The sequence below is a fragment of the Trichosurus vulpecula genome, chromosome 6, assembly GCF_011100635.1.
Source record: "Trichosurus vulpecula isolate mTriVul1 chromosome 6, mTriVul1.pri, whole genome shotgun sequence".
NCBI classification, from domain to species: Eukaryota; Metazoa; Chordata; class Mammalia; order Diprotodontia; family Phalangeridae; genus Trichosurus; species Trichosurus vulpecula.
The window spans coordinates 126,618,285-126,630,999 of NC_050578.1; the positions used below are offsets into that span (position 1 = coordinate 126,618,285).

The window sequence follows — 12,715 nt, forward strand, 5'->3', positions numbered from 1 at the left end:
TGAATCATTATCACTCCCATTGTGTGAATAATGGATCACAATGAGGCCCTTTTTCTAAGACCTTTTTTTTTTCTGGCTTCTCTGTAAACATGATCTATAATGGATAAAAAGACAAGAAGAATATCTTAAAAATCAGTGGTCCAAAATGCTAAGTGTGGTTAAGTATTCTACATTATCTACAATCATTGTTTCCATTTTTAGTAGGGATGTACTTAGATTACTTTAATTAATTGTACAGGACAAGCAAGAAAGATCCACCCATACTTCTGAGAGCATTGGATCAGAGAACCTTGAAAAAAGCTTTGCCACCCTCATCTTTAGCGATCTTCCCCCAGCAGTCAATTGCCCAGGTACACTAGATATCAGCCCCTTTGTGCAAACTACCTCATCATTCACTGCCTTACTAAATCAGAGGGATAGGGAACCACACTTGCTGCAGCAGTCTTTGTGCAATAATCCACTGTCACAATATGCGTGTTCTTAGGACCTGGGAGCATACCTTTAGCTGCATCATAGATTTCGAAGTACATTGGTCTATAGATAATAATACCCTGTAGTAAGACATTGAACCCTTGATACAAGCCACAAATTCCATCAGAGATGGTGATTTTCACAAGGCAGTCTCCCAGGCCTTTGAATTCTCTCTCAATGATAAATTTCCCAATCTCAGCTACCATGCAGGTTCTAGCAAAATCCAAGGGGTAGTCAATGCAGAGAGAAGTGGATCCAACTGTTCCACCAGAAAGATTACTAGCAAAATACCTCATAAATTGTATGTACTTGTTCACTCCTCACCAAAACACCTGCTTACGCATATCCTTAAAGGTGAAGTTAAAGGCCTAGGTGGGAAGATATCTGATGACTTTTGCCAAGTTACATAGCCAGGAAGAAAGCAAGTCTTGTTCCTTTGATATTAGGACCATACAATACATTATGTTTTTGAAATACTTAACTGCTTCAATTTCTTTACTTGTATGTTATACCTATGAGAGTAGCTTCACTCTTTCCATGTGAACCACCCTGGTCTTGAAGACAGTAATGATGATGTCACCAGACAGGAATTCCTTGGCAAAGGCGATGGTTTTGTTCCATCCAGTTAACAGAAGGTGGTGGAGGGCGAGCACATATGAGAAGGCAGAAAGGGAATGCATTGCTGCCTGCAGGCCAAAAAGGCCTCATAATATTATGATGTTATTTGAATCCTCTTTGTATACTGAACACATTCTCAACTCTCTCTGGCTCCTCTCCCCTCTGGTTGGAGGGCTGGAGGATGGAGCACCAAACTCTTCTCAAAGCTTTCTTTTTTAGAGGGCAGGATCTGGAATAGCCACTCAATTTCCCCTTTCCTTCTGCAGCTATACTTGGTTAAACTCTAATGGGAAGCCCTCAAGTCAGGTACCCATTAGAATTCCCAACCCCCACCCTGCACTGCACCTCATGCTTTCCAGCTTCCTTTTGTGTGTTGTTTTTCCTCATTAGATTATAAGATCTCATGGAGGCAGGGACGGTTTTTTTTTTCTTTCTTGTATCCCCAGTGCTTAGCACAGTGTCTGGCACATAGTAGGCACTTAATAAATATTATTTAAATTGACTGCAATACTTGAAATACTCCACTAGCAATCCCATGCCACAATGATATTGAATCATTGATAAATACTCTTACAGTCTGGCCATTCAGTTTGTCACACATCTATCTAACTGTGTTATCCTTCAGTTTATATCTCTCTTACTTCTCCAAAATAACAGTATAAGATGCATTATCAAAAACTCTACTAAAGCCTAGATAAGTCCTAGCTACAATATTCTTCTATCTACTACTAGAATGATAATGCTGTTTTGTTTGTTTTAAAATAAATACATCTAGTCTGCTTTGATCTGATTTAGATGAAGCTATGAAGTAATTGTGTAATTCCTGTTTCCTCTCCTAAACTTTAACTCTTTAATGATCCATTTTGTATTTTTCTTAATAATTGAAAGCAATATTATTGACCTGTAGTTGGCAGGCTTTGCCATTTTCATTTTTTCTTTCTTTTGAAAATTAGGACATCTGGTTTTCTCCTTCCTTCTGGTAAACTATTCCATGCTCCCCTGATTTGCTTATGATATTCCCATTTTATCTAAATCATGAACCCATGTTGACCTTTTCCTGGTATACAGTATAAGGTGTTGGTCTATACTTAGTTTCTGTCAAACTGCTTTCTATTTTTCCCAGCAATTATTGTCAAATATTCTTGTCCCAGAATCTTGAATCTTTGCATTTATCAAACATCACATTATTACAGTCATTGATTACTGTGTATTGTATACCTAATCTATTCCAGTAGTCCACCACTCTATTCCCTAGGCAATACCAGATTGTTTTGATCAGTACCAATTTGTAATACAGTTTGAGGTGTGGTACTGTTAGGCTGCCTTCCCTTACTTTATTTTTTCTCCCAATTCCCTTGATATTATTAACTTTTTTTTTCCTTCCAGATACGTTCGGTTATTTTTTTTTTCTGTTTCTATTTTTTGGCAATTTGATTGGTGTGGAATTAAATAAATAAATTAATTTTGGTTGTCAATTTTACTATATCGATTTGGCCTAACTACGGGCAATTTATATTCCTCCAATTTGTGGATTGATTTTACTTATGTGAAAACATTTTGTAGTTGTGTTTATACAGTTCCTGAGTTCATCTTGGCAGGTAGATTTCCAAGTATTTTATGTTGACTACAGCTACTTTAAAAAGGATTCTCTATTTCTTCCTACCATACTTTTTTGGTGATATATAAAAATGCTGATGTCATTAATAATTTCAACTTTTTTTTTAGTTGACTCTCTTAGATTCTCTAAGCATACCATCATATTAAGTACAAAGAGAGATAGTTCTGTTTCCACATTGCCTATTCTAAATTCTTCAATTTCTTTTTCTTCTCTTATTGCTATAGCTAGCATTTCTCTTTTGATTTTTTTCCCCTTCATTCTCAACGAAGACCATGATGCCAGGAAGGCAATGCCAAGTGAATTGGATTTAAGTGAAGGAGGGCTTTGCAAAGTTACCATCCTCTCTTCTCCAGAGCCTCTTGAGTCCAGAGGCAAGATATAGATCAGGATGACTAAAGATAGCCCCAGATGTAGGGCTTTTTTCAAGGGCTTTTTCAAGGTCCCAGTTTGACTGAGGCAATGCCCATTCAGTGATTAGGGCTAGGTAAGAAATAAGGCAAAGAATGGCCTCTTTTACTTAATTAAAAAAAAAAATCAGTCTGGGAGGAGAAGACCCTCAGGGCTTCTGGCCAAAATAGATAGGATTGCTATTTACATTCACTCTGAGATATCAGGGCCCAAACAATGACCTATTGTAGGCTAGCATCTCTACTATAATATGAAATAATAGTGGGATAATGGGCATCCTTGCTTTATCACTGATCTTACAGGGAAGGCTTATAACTTTTCCCCATTACAGGTAATGCTTCCTGATGGTTTTAGATAGATAGTACTTAAGATTTTAAAGAAAGTTCTATTTATTCCTATGCCCTCTAGTATTTTTAATAGGAATGAGTGTTATGTTTTGTGAAAAGCTTTTTTTTCTGTATCTAATGAGATAATCATATGATTTGGGCTGGTTTTGTTATCCGTGTGGTCAATTATGCTGATAATTATCCCAATATTGAACTATCCCTGCCTTCCTGCTATAAATTCCTCTAAATACCATGTAAGCCTTATTGCATGATCTTTGTGATATGTTATTCATTGGTTTGTGATTTTATTCTATTTTTTTTTCCTTTTCTATTCCTGATTTAGGAAACAGCACCATACTCATTTTGCAAAAGAAAGGTGTTAGGATTCCTTTTTTGTCTATACTTCTAAATCATTTATATGTTATTGAAATGACTTGTTTTTTGAAATGTTTCATTGAATTCACTTGTGAATCCATCTGTCAGTGGGAATTTTTTTTAGGGACCCCATTTATGGCCTTTCTGACTTCTTTTTTCTAAGATAGGGTTATTTAAGTATTCTATCTTCTCATCTGTTATTTTTGAAAATTTATATTTTTGTAAATACTCATCCATTTCACTTAAATTGTTAAGTTGATTGGCATAGAGTTGGGCAAAATAGCTTCTAATAATTAAATTTACTTTACTTGATGGTGACCCTGTTCATTTTTGATACTGGTAATTTGATTTTCTTCTTTTTAAAATTCAAGTTAACCAATGGTTTATCTATTTTTTTCAATACAACCAGCTTGTTGTCTTATCTATTAGTTCAATGGTTTTCTTTCAGTTTTATTAATCTCTCATTTGATTTTCAAGATTTCCAATTTTGATGATTAGTTGGGGATTTTTATTTTTTTCTAGTTTTTTTTTAGTTGCATGCCTCATTCATTGACCTACTCTTTCTCCACTTTATTGATGCAAGCATTTAGAGAAGAAAAAATTCCCCTAACTACTGCTTTGGGTGACTCCTACACATTTTAGCATGTTGTCTTATTGTTGTCATTCTCATTCATAAAACTATTGATTATGTCATGAATGAAATTGTGAGAGACAGAGTTCCTTCTGTGATTGATTAATTTATTAGTATGGCCTGCAAATAACCAATAACTTGAAGTCAGTGATCTCTCTCAGTCATCACAGACCCCAGTTGAGCATCCCAGATCATCTTAAACCTAGGTGACTTCTTTCTGACTTGATGGTCTGACCTTGTTGTTCAAATGCAAAACATATGCTTGACTAAAAGACTATTTTATGGAGAACTCACACAGGCCTAGTGCTCACATGGTGGTCAGAAGAAGTGATACTAGGACACTCTCAAAGTCTCTGTTACGAACTTCAGAAATGATTGTGTAACATGGGAGACACTGACATAGGACTGCCCAGCTTGGCTTGCCCTCATCAGAGAAGATGCTGTACACTACAAGCAAAGCAGAATTGAAGAGGCTCAAAAGAAATGAGAGATTTGCAAATTTACAGATTCCACCCCAAATGTTTACATGGGCTATTTGCGCCCAACCTGTAGTAGAACATTCTGAGATCAGATTGGTCTAATCAGCCACAGCCCGATGCACTGTAACTTGACTCTAACACAACAATGTCATTTTGGCTCTCTTTGAGAAGGAAGGACAACAACCTCCTTCTTTCTACAGCATTGGGACCTTCCCTAACAAGAGAAAGACAACCTTGATTGGTAGACATTAATGAGAAGTTAAGTCAAGAATTTACAATGTCTCTCCAGTTGCATAATTATTGTGGGGTAGAGAGTCTGCTGGGGAACTTGGACTGGTCGCAAGATTCAGCTGCCTCAGTTTTCAGAAGAAGAAATTAAAGATATCTATAGACATATGAAAAATGCTCTAAATAACTAATGATTAGAGAAATGCAAATCAAAATAACTCTAAGGTACCACATCTCTCCTATCAGATTGGCCAACATGACAAAATAGGAAAATAATATATGCTGGAAAGGATGTGGGAAAATTGGAACACTGTTACATTGTTGCTGGAGTTGTGAACTGATCCAGACATTCTGGAGAGCAATTTGGAACTATGCCCAAAGGGTTATAAAAATGTGAAAACCCTTTGACCACTTCTAGGTCAGTATCCCAAAGAAATCATAGAAGTGGGAAAGGGACTTGTAAGTACTTTTTTGTGGATGCCCATCAATTTGGGAATGGCTGAACAAGTTGTGGTATATGAATGTGGTGGAATACTATTGTGTTATAAGAAATGGGGAAGATATGGACTTCATAATAACCTGGAAAGAGCTACATGATATGATGCTGAGTGAGAGGAACAGAACCAGGAGAACATTGGACACAACCACAGATATATTGATTCTGTGATGATTAACTTTGATAGACTTGGCCCTTCTCAGCAATACAAGGTTCAAAGACAGTTCCAAAGGACTCATGATGGAAAGAGCTATCTACATCCAGAGAAACAACTATGGAGTCTGTATGCAGATTGAAGCAAACTGTTTGCTCTCTCTCTTTTTTTTCTTCTTTTTTGGTTTCGTTTCTTCTTTCTCATGATTCATTCCATTTGTCATAATTCTTTACAACTTGACTATTGTGTAAATAAGTTTAATGGGAAAGTATATGTAGAACATATATCAGATTCCATGCCATCTTGGTGGGGGGAAAGGGGAGGGGAGGGAAGGGGGGAAAGGGGAGGGGAGGGAAGGGGAGAAAACTTGGAACTCAAAAACTTGTGGAACTGAGTGTTGTAAACTAAAATTAAAAAAATTCAGCTGCCTCCAGAAATCTGAGCTAGGAAAACAACCTTAATAAGGATCTCTCTGGCTGGGTTTTCTTTTGGTAGAACAGGCCACTCCAATTTTGATTAAAATGCAGGGGCACGAGGGTCACTTCTGGATAGATTGGAGTTAAGGTTGGCATCTGTGCTCACAGGGTAAAGTCAGAGTTCCATCCCAGACCTTATAGTGTGTGTGGGGGGGTGGGGGGGTTGAAATGTGATCATATTCCTTATCTAGAATGGGAGAGGTTTCTCCATTTCATCTGGACTGAAAGATAGAGATGAAAAAAGGAATATTATATATTAATATTAAGGTTATGCATTACTATTCAAATATATCATTATATACAATATTATATATTATTATTAATAGTCAAATGATACACCATTAAAATGAATTTTCCTCAATTATTTGTGTTTCATTCTTGACCCACTCATTTCTTAGGATCACATTATTTAATTTTCAATTATTTTTATTCTATATTTCCATAACTACTTGTTGAATTTTTATTGCATTATGATCTGAAAGGAATGCATTTAGTATTTGTGCTTTTCTGCATTTTGTTGTGAGATTTTTATCCCCTGGCCAATTTTTCTTAAGGTGCCACATACAGCTGAGAAAACAGTATACTCTTTTATATAACCATTCAGATTTCACTCAAGACCTATCATCTTCAACTTAAAAAAAAAAAATCTATTCATCTCCTTAACTTCTTTCTTGTTTGATTTCTGGTTAGATTTATCAAGTTGTGAGAGGAGACAGTTAAGGTTCCCACTATTACTGCCTTACTGTCTGTTTCCTCCTGTAACTCATTTATCTTTTTTTTTTCTTTTTGAATTTGAATTGCAAACCCTGTTTTGTTTTCTTTTTTTAACCTCAGCTAAAGCATAATAGATTTTGCTTAGCCTTCCCCCCCCTTTCTTTACTCTGTGTGTGTCTTTGTTTTAAGTGTGTCTTTTTGTAAACAACATATTGTTGCATTCTATTTTTTTAATTCATTCTGTTCTCTGCATCTGTTTTATTGGTGAGTTCATCCCATTCCCATTCACATTTATGATTACTAACTTTCTATATCCCTTATCTTATTTTTTTCTTGTTTATCCTTCTGTCTCTCTCCTTTTACCCTCCTCAGAAGCCTGTTTTGTTTCTGATCACTGCCTCCCTTAATCCACCCCCTGTCCCCCCCCCACTTCCTTCTCTTATACCCTACTTTTATTTTCCTAGTGGGTTTACATTTCTAAGCACAACTGTGTGTGTATGCTATTCTCTCTTTGAGCCATTTCCCATGAGAGTTTCTTTCTGGCTGCTTACAGTATTTTTTCTAGACCTGGGGGATCTGGAATTTGACTATAATATTCCTGGCAGATTTGATTTTGGAATTTCTTTCAGGAGGTGATCAGTGTATTTTTTCGACTTATATTTTACCCTCTGCTTCTAGGATATCAAGAAAATTTTCCTTAATAATTTCTAGAAATATGACGTCTAGGCTCTTTTTTTTAATCATGGCTCTCAGATAACCCAATAATTTCTAAATTATCTTACCTTGATCTATTTTTCCAGTTCAGTTGTTTTTCCAAAGAGATATTTCACATCTTTCTATATTTTTTTCACTGTTTTGATTTTTTTTTTTTTTTTTTTTGCTTTTTGATGTCCCATGAAATCATTAGCTTCCACTTGGGCAATTCCAATTTTTAAATAATTATTTACTTCATTGAGCTTTTGTACCTTTGTTTCCATTTAACCAATTTTATATTTTAAAAAGCTCCTCTCTTCAATTTTTTTTTGCCTTTTTTATCATTAGGACAGTTTTGTTTTTTAAGGTGTTATTTTCTTCAGTATTTTGTTCTTTGTGCCTCTTTTACTAAGCTGTAATTCTTTTTTCATAATTTTCTTGTATCTCATTTTCTTTTTCTTTTCTTTCCTTCTTTCTTCCTTTTTTCAGATGTTTCCTCTACCTTTCTTATTTGATTGTTAAATTATTTTCTGAGCTCTTCTAGGACTTCTTCTTGGGTTGGAGTCCAATTGATTTTTTTTTTCTTGAGGCTTTGCTTGTAGGTGCTTTGACATCTATGTCTTCATATAGGTTTGTATCTTGATCTTCCTTGGCACTATAGTATCTTTTTATGATCAGTCTGTTGTTGTTGTTGTTGTGGTTGTTTGATAATTTTTCTGTTCTATTTCTTGAGTTTGAAGTTTATGTTGAAGTTAGGCCCTGTTCCTGGAGTAAAGGGAACAAGGTCCTAAGCTTCAGGATTTTCATAGTGCTGTTTTCACTCTGAGAGTATGTAGGTTTTCAATTCTTTCAAGGTATTATGATCTAAGGAGAGATTTGGTCACTGCTCTCCTGGACTGTGCTCTGGTCTTTTCCCAAGAAGTAACTTTTTTGCCCTGTGGCCACAAATGCTAGTAATCCTCTTGGCTCTGGAACTGTAACCAGATTCTCCACTCTCCTTCAACTACAAGTGCTCCTTTTTGCCTTAGAACTGAGACTAGGGTCCCTGCTCCCTTTTTGAGGGACCACAAGGTCTCTTTTCTGCATTGGAATTATGATCCCCTGATCCCCTCCACTAGTAATCACTAGTAACTCTCTTTGTCTGGCACAAACAGCTGGGAACTGCAGGCAATACAACAGGATCCTGAAGCAAAGGTTTCACTTTCTGAAGATAATCTCTTTTTGAACAGTTATGTGACTCCCCCTTACTTTCCATGGCCTATGAGTTCTTGGAGCTATTGCTGCTGCTAGTGCCAACCTTTCTTGATAAAGTCCTAAGATGTCTTGGGCTGGAATTTTTTTTTCAGCTGACCTTTTGTTGGTTCTCCTACTCCAGAATTCAGTTTGAGATTTTATTTTAAAGTTGTAGGGGAATATGGGAGAGTTCAGGTAAGTGCTTGATCCTATTCTACCATCTTGGATCAGCCCTTCCATATTGTCCTTTTTAGAGAGATAGCTAGGTGGGACAGTGAATAAGGCATAGGGCCTAGAGTCAGGAAAACTCCTCTTCCTGAGTTCAAATCTGGCCTCAAACACTTATTAGCTGTGTGACCCTAGGCAAGTCACTTAACCTATTTGCCTCCATTTCTTATCATTGGAATGAATTGGAAAAGAAAATGGTAAGCCAATCCAGTATCTTTGCCAAGAAAAATCTTACAAGGTGTCAGGAAGAATAAGACCCAACTACACAACACAACAACAAGACCTATTTAGATATATCTTATATTTTAAGCCATGCTCCAGAAATTCAAGTTTCATTCTGAGGAACCACATCTTAAAAAGTTATTCATTTCTCAGATTTGTTTTTCCTCATCTCATTTATTTTAATCAGCTGGAAATGATAAGGAAGCACAGTTTGGACCTTTATGCTCTTCATTTTCTTTCTTACAACTTTGTAATTTTTGGCAACAAATTTTGGGTTTGATTTGGAGGTATAACGATACTACCTACAATATACCTATATGAATGAGCTGAAATGAATAATAGTCATGTTTCAATAAGCCTTAAGAAATGCCCTGCTATGTCTCAGATATGTATCCTAGGAAAGGCAACAAGCTTCTCTATTGTCGTTATCAGATCAATAAGTAGCTGCCTGAAAACCTCTGAACAGGGAATCACCAAGTACTATTAATCTTCTTTTCTTCCTTTTGCTCTTAATGGATGATATCTCACCTGATAATATCTGTTGCTCTATTTCAGTAAACCTTCTAAAGCCTATAGAAACCTTGGAATAGTTTTTTTTTTAATAAACAAAATAAAATATAAAGAATTATAGAGGAAACCAACTTCATAGATACACAGGTATCAACATATATGTGTGTGTATGTATGCATTATCTCTCTATATATATGTATACACATATATGTTCATATTTAATATATGTCTGTTTAGATATATCCATGAAGTAACACACATATATATATGTATGTAAGTATGTATGCATGTATGTATGTTCATAGATGCCAGTTAAGAACTGAAGAACTCCTACCCTGAGTTACTCAATAGAGGATAGATAGTTTTGTTCCCTTTCTCCTCAGAGATCCCAGGTCCTCCAGTTCAAGAGGAGCCCCATTTATTTTTAATTTTAATTGTACAGTTGTACTTTTTCTTCCCTTTTTTCTCTGTTTTACATTCATTCACTATTCAACCTCCTAAGAAATGTTTTTTTTCCTCTTCAATTTTTGAGTCTTTTAAAGATACCTTTATACGATTTAATCCCCAATATCATTCAAGAGTACTTCATTGTCATTTTCAGTTGGAAAAAACCTTCATCAAGTCTCTTCACTAAACTTTCTAGGAGGGAGACCAACTTACACTTGTTAAAAAACTAGCAATTACTGGACTGTGGCAGCATATAAGATTGAGTGTGCTCATCTTCAGTCCCCTGTTGTTCTTGCTGGTGGCTGAGACGATTCTTGCTGGTGGTGAGATGACTCTGATCCTCAAGACTTAATTTTCTGAATTGTATAGTAATTTCTCAAAATAATTTTGCTTTCTAACTGAGTTCTATTCACTTATCAGGTTCCACTTATTTTAACTCTCATTTTATTTTCTATATGCTTCATTTACATTTCACAGTCAAGATAGTCCTTCATCTTATTTTTCAGAGAACTTTCTCTAGAAAATATAAGCTGTATGAGAATGATAAGGTGTATTAATTAGTCAGCTATTAAGAATTATTATTTTCCTTCATTTTATCATTATAAAATATCACCCATTGTACTACCAGCCAGCCTGTCATCACTTTACATTGCGTGACTTAAAAAAAAAGTTATAGTCCAAAAATTTTTCTAATCCATTAGCACAACTGAGAGACAGGGTAGTTCAGTTAAAAGATCAATGGATTTGAAGTCAGAGGTCTATAATTAAAATCCCATCTCTTTTCTTTAAATCATGAAAATCCTGGAAAGCCTCTTGACCTTTCTGTGTCTCAGTTTCCCCCTCTTAAAAATGAGATGGTTGAACTACATGGCTTCTAAGGTGCCTTTCGTTTCCAATCCCTTGATCCTCTGTATCATGCAAGGATTTTAGAGCAAGTAGAATAGGAATTGTATTCAGTGTGTATGGTTTTGTGCATACAAACAGAAACCTATTTATAGAATATGAGCAATGGAGAGAAATGATAGAGAAGTAGATTTGAGAATAATTTAGGGGAAAAAAAAGATTCCTAATAATTACTATTGCCAAGAGGGAAAGGTCAAAGCTATATCAAGGGATAATGAGATCTTCATAGCTAAACATCTTCAAACAGACACTGGATATTATACTATTGAGGATATTATACAGGAGATTAAATTCCCACTCAGATATGCTTTGGCTTAGATCAGAGATGTCACACTAAGGTTGCGCACTACAAGTGACCTGTAGAACAAGCTGTTTTGGCCTGAATCAGATTAAAATGTAATTGATAAATAAAAAACAAATTAAATAAAATACAATGTGAAAATAATTTTTAAATGTAATATAATTGATAAATAAAAAAAATAAATAAAAATACAGTTTGAAAATAATTTTTAAAAAATACAATACAGCAGATTGATTTCCCAAGTCAATGTGTGCCTTGTATGGATCCATTTTTGTTTTAGTTTGATATTACTTAACTAAATGACCTCTTGATGTCCCTTCAAACCAAGAATGGTTGAGATTCCATGCATCTGTATAAATTATGATAAACTTGGTAGATCTGTGTGCCTGTAATATACATTGTGTGTGTATGAAATATAATTTATTGCACACTTTCAGCTGCTTGTTACTAGCCTCCCTCTTATGTTCTGGATATATAGTGTATTCAGATAATTAGGCCTAATTCTATTCTTCCTCAGAATATTTTCTTCATAATGGTTCCAGCTTCACTGTGAATTTTTCATTCTTAAAAGAAAGATGAGTGTTTAAGAGATGAAATAATCTGCTATGATATTATCATTGTGTTATATATGGTGACATTTCCAATGCTTGATGGTATTTCTCTCTTTAATAGAGGACTGGGTTAAAAGACTTGCATTACCATTTTTAGAATGTCATTGCACTTTGAAAACACAAAGAAGACTAAGTGTCTAATGCTTTGTTGAACTTAAAAATACTCAAGGGACCTGAAGACGTGATTTTCCATCTTGAGTTCACCAAGGAGTTTAGCCTGTACTACTAAAGTTGTGTCTGTCTTCTCTGGGATTCATTCTAAAGCACTATATGTAGTCAAATACCCTAAAGGGAAAAATACAAAAAGACTCGAAGGTGAAGTCTTGGATATGGATAATCTAAAAACCGAATAAAACACCCTTAGCTTGTTAAAAATTACATTGTTTCCCTTAAACAAGTGGAATTTTATTCCAGAAAGCAGGAATGAGAATAGTCTGTGAAAGGTAAGTGAGGACAAGGGCCTGATTAAGAACAAGAGGGCTGCATTTGAAAGATAGCTATGTGGAAAATTTGAAGGAATCTTCTGAGAACACAAGTTAGGGACAACAGAAATTCTCTCCCAAGGTGCCCCAA

The 12,715-nt window shown here is 35.3% G+C and overlaps 1 pseudogene; it reads right to left on the bottom strand.

Moving 5' to 3' along the window:
• Positions 1 to 217: 217 nt before the first annotated feature.
• Positions 218 to 1,151, bottom strand: LOC118854746 (annotated as a pseudogene).
• Between the last annotated feature and the right edge of the window lie 11,564 nt (positions 1,152 to 12,715).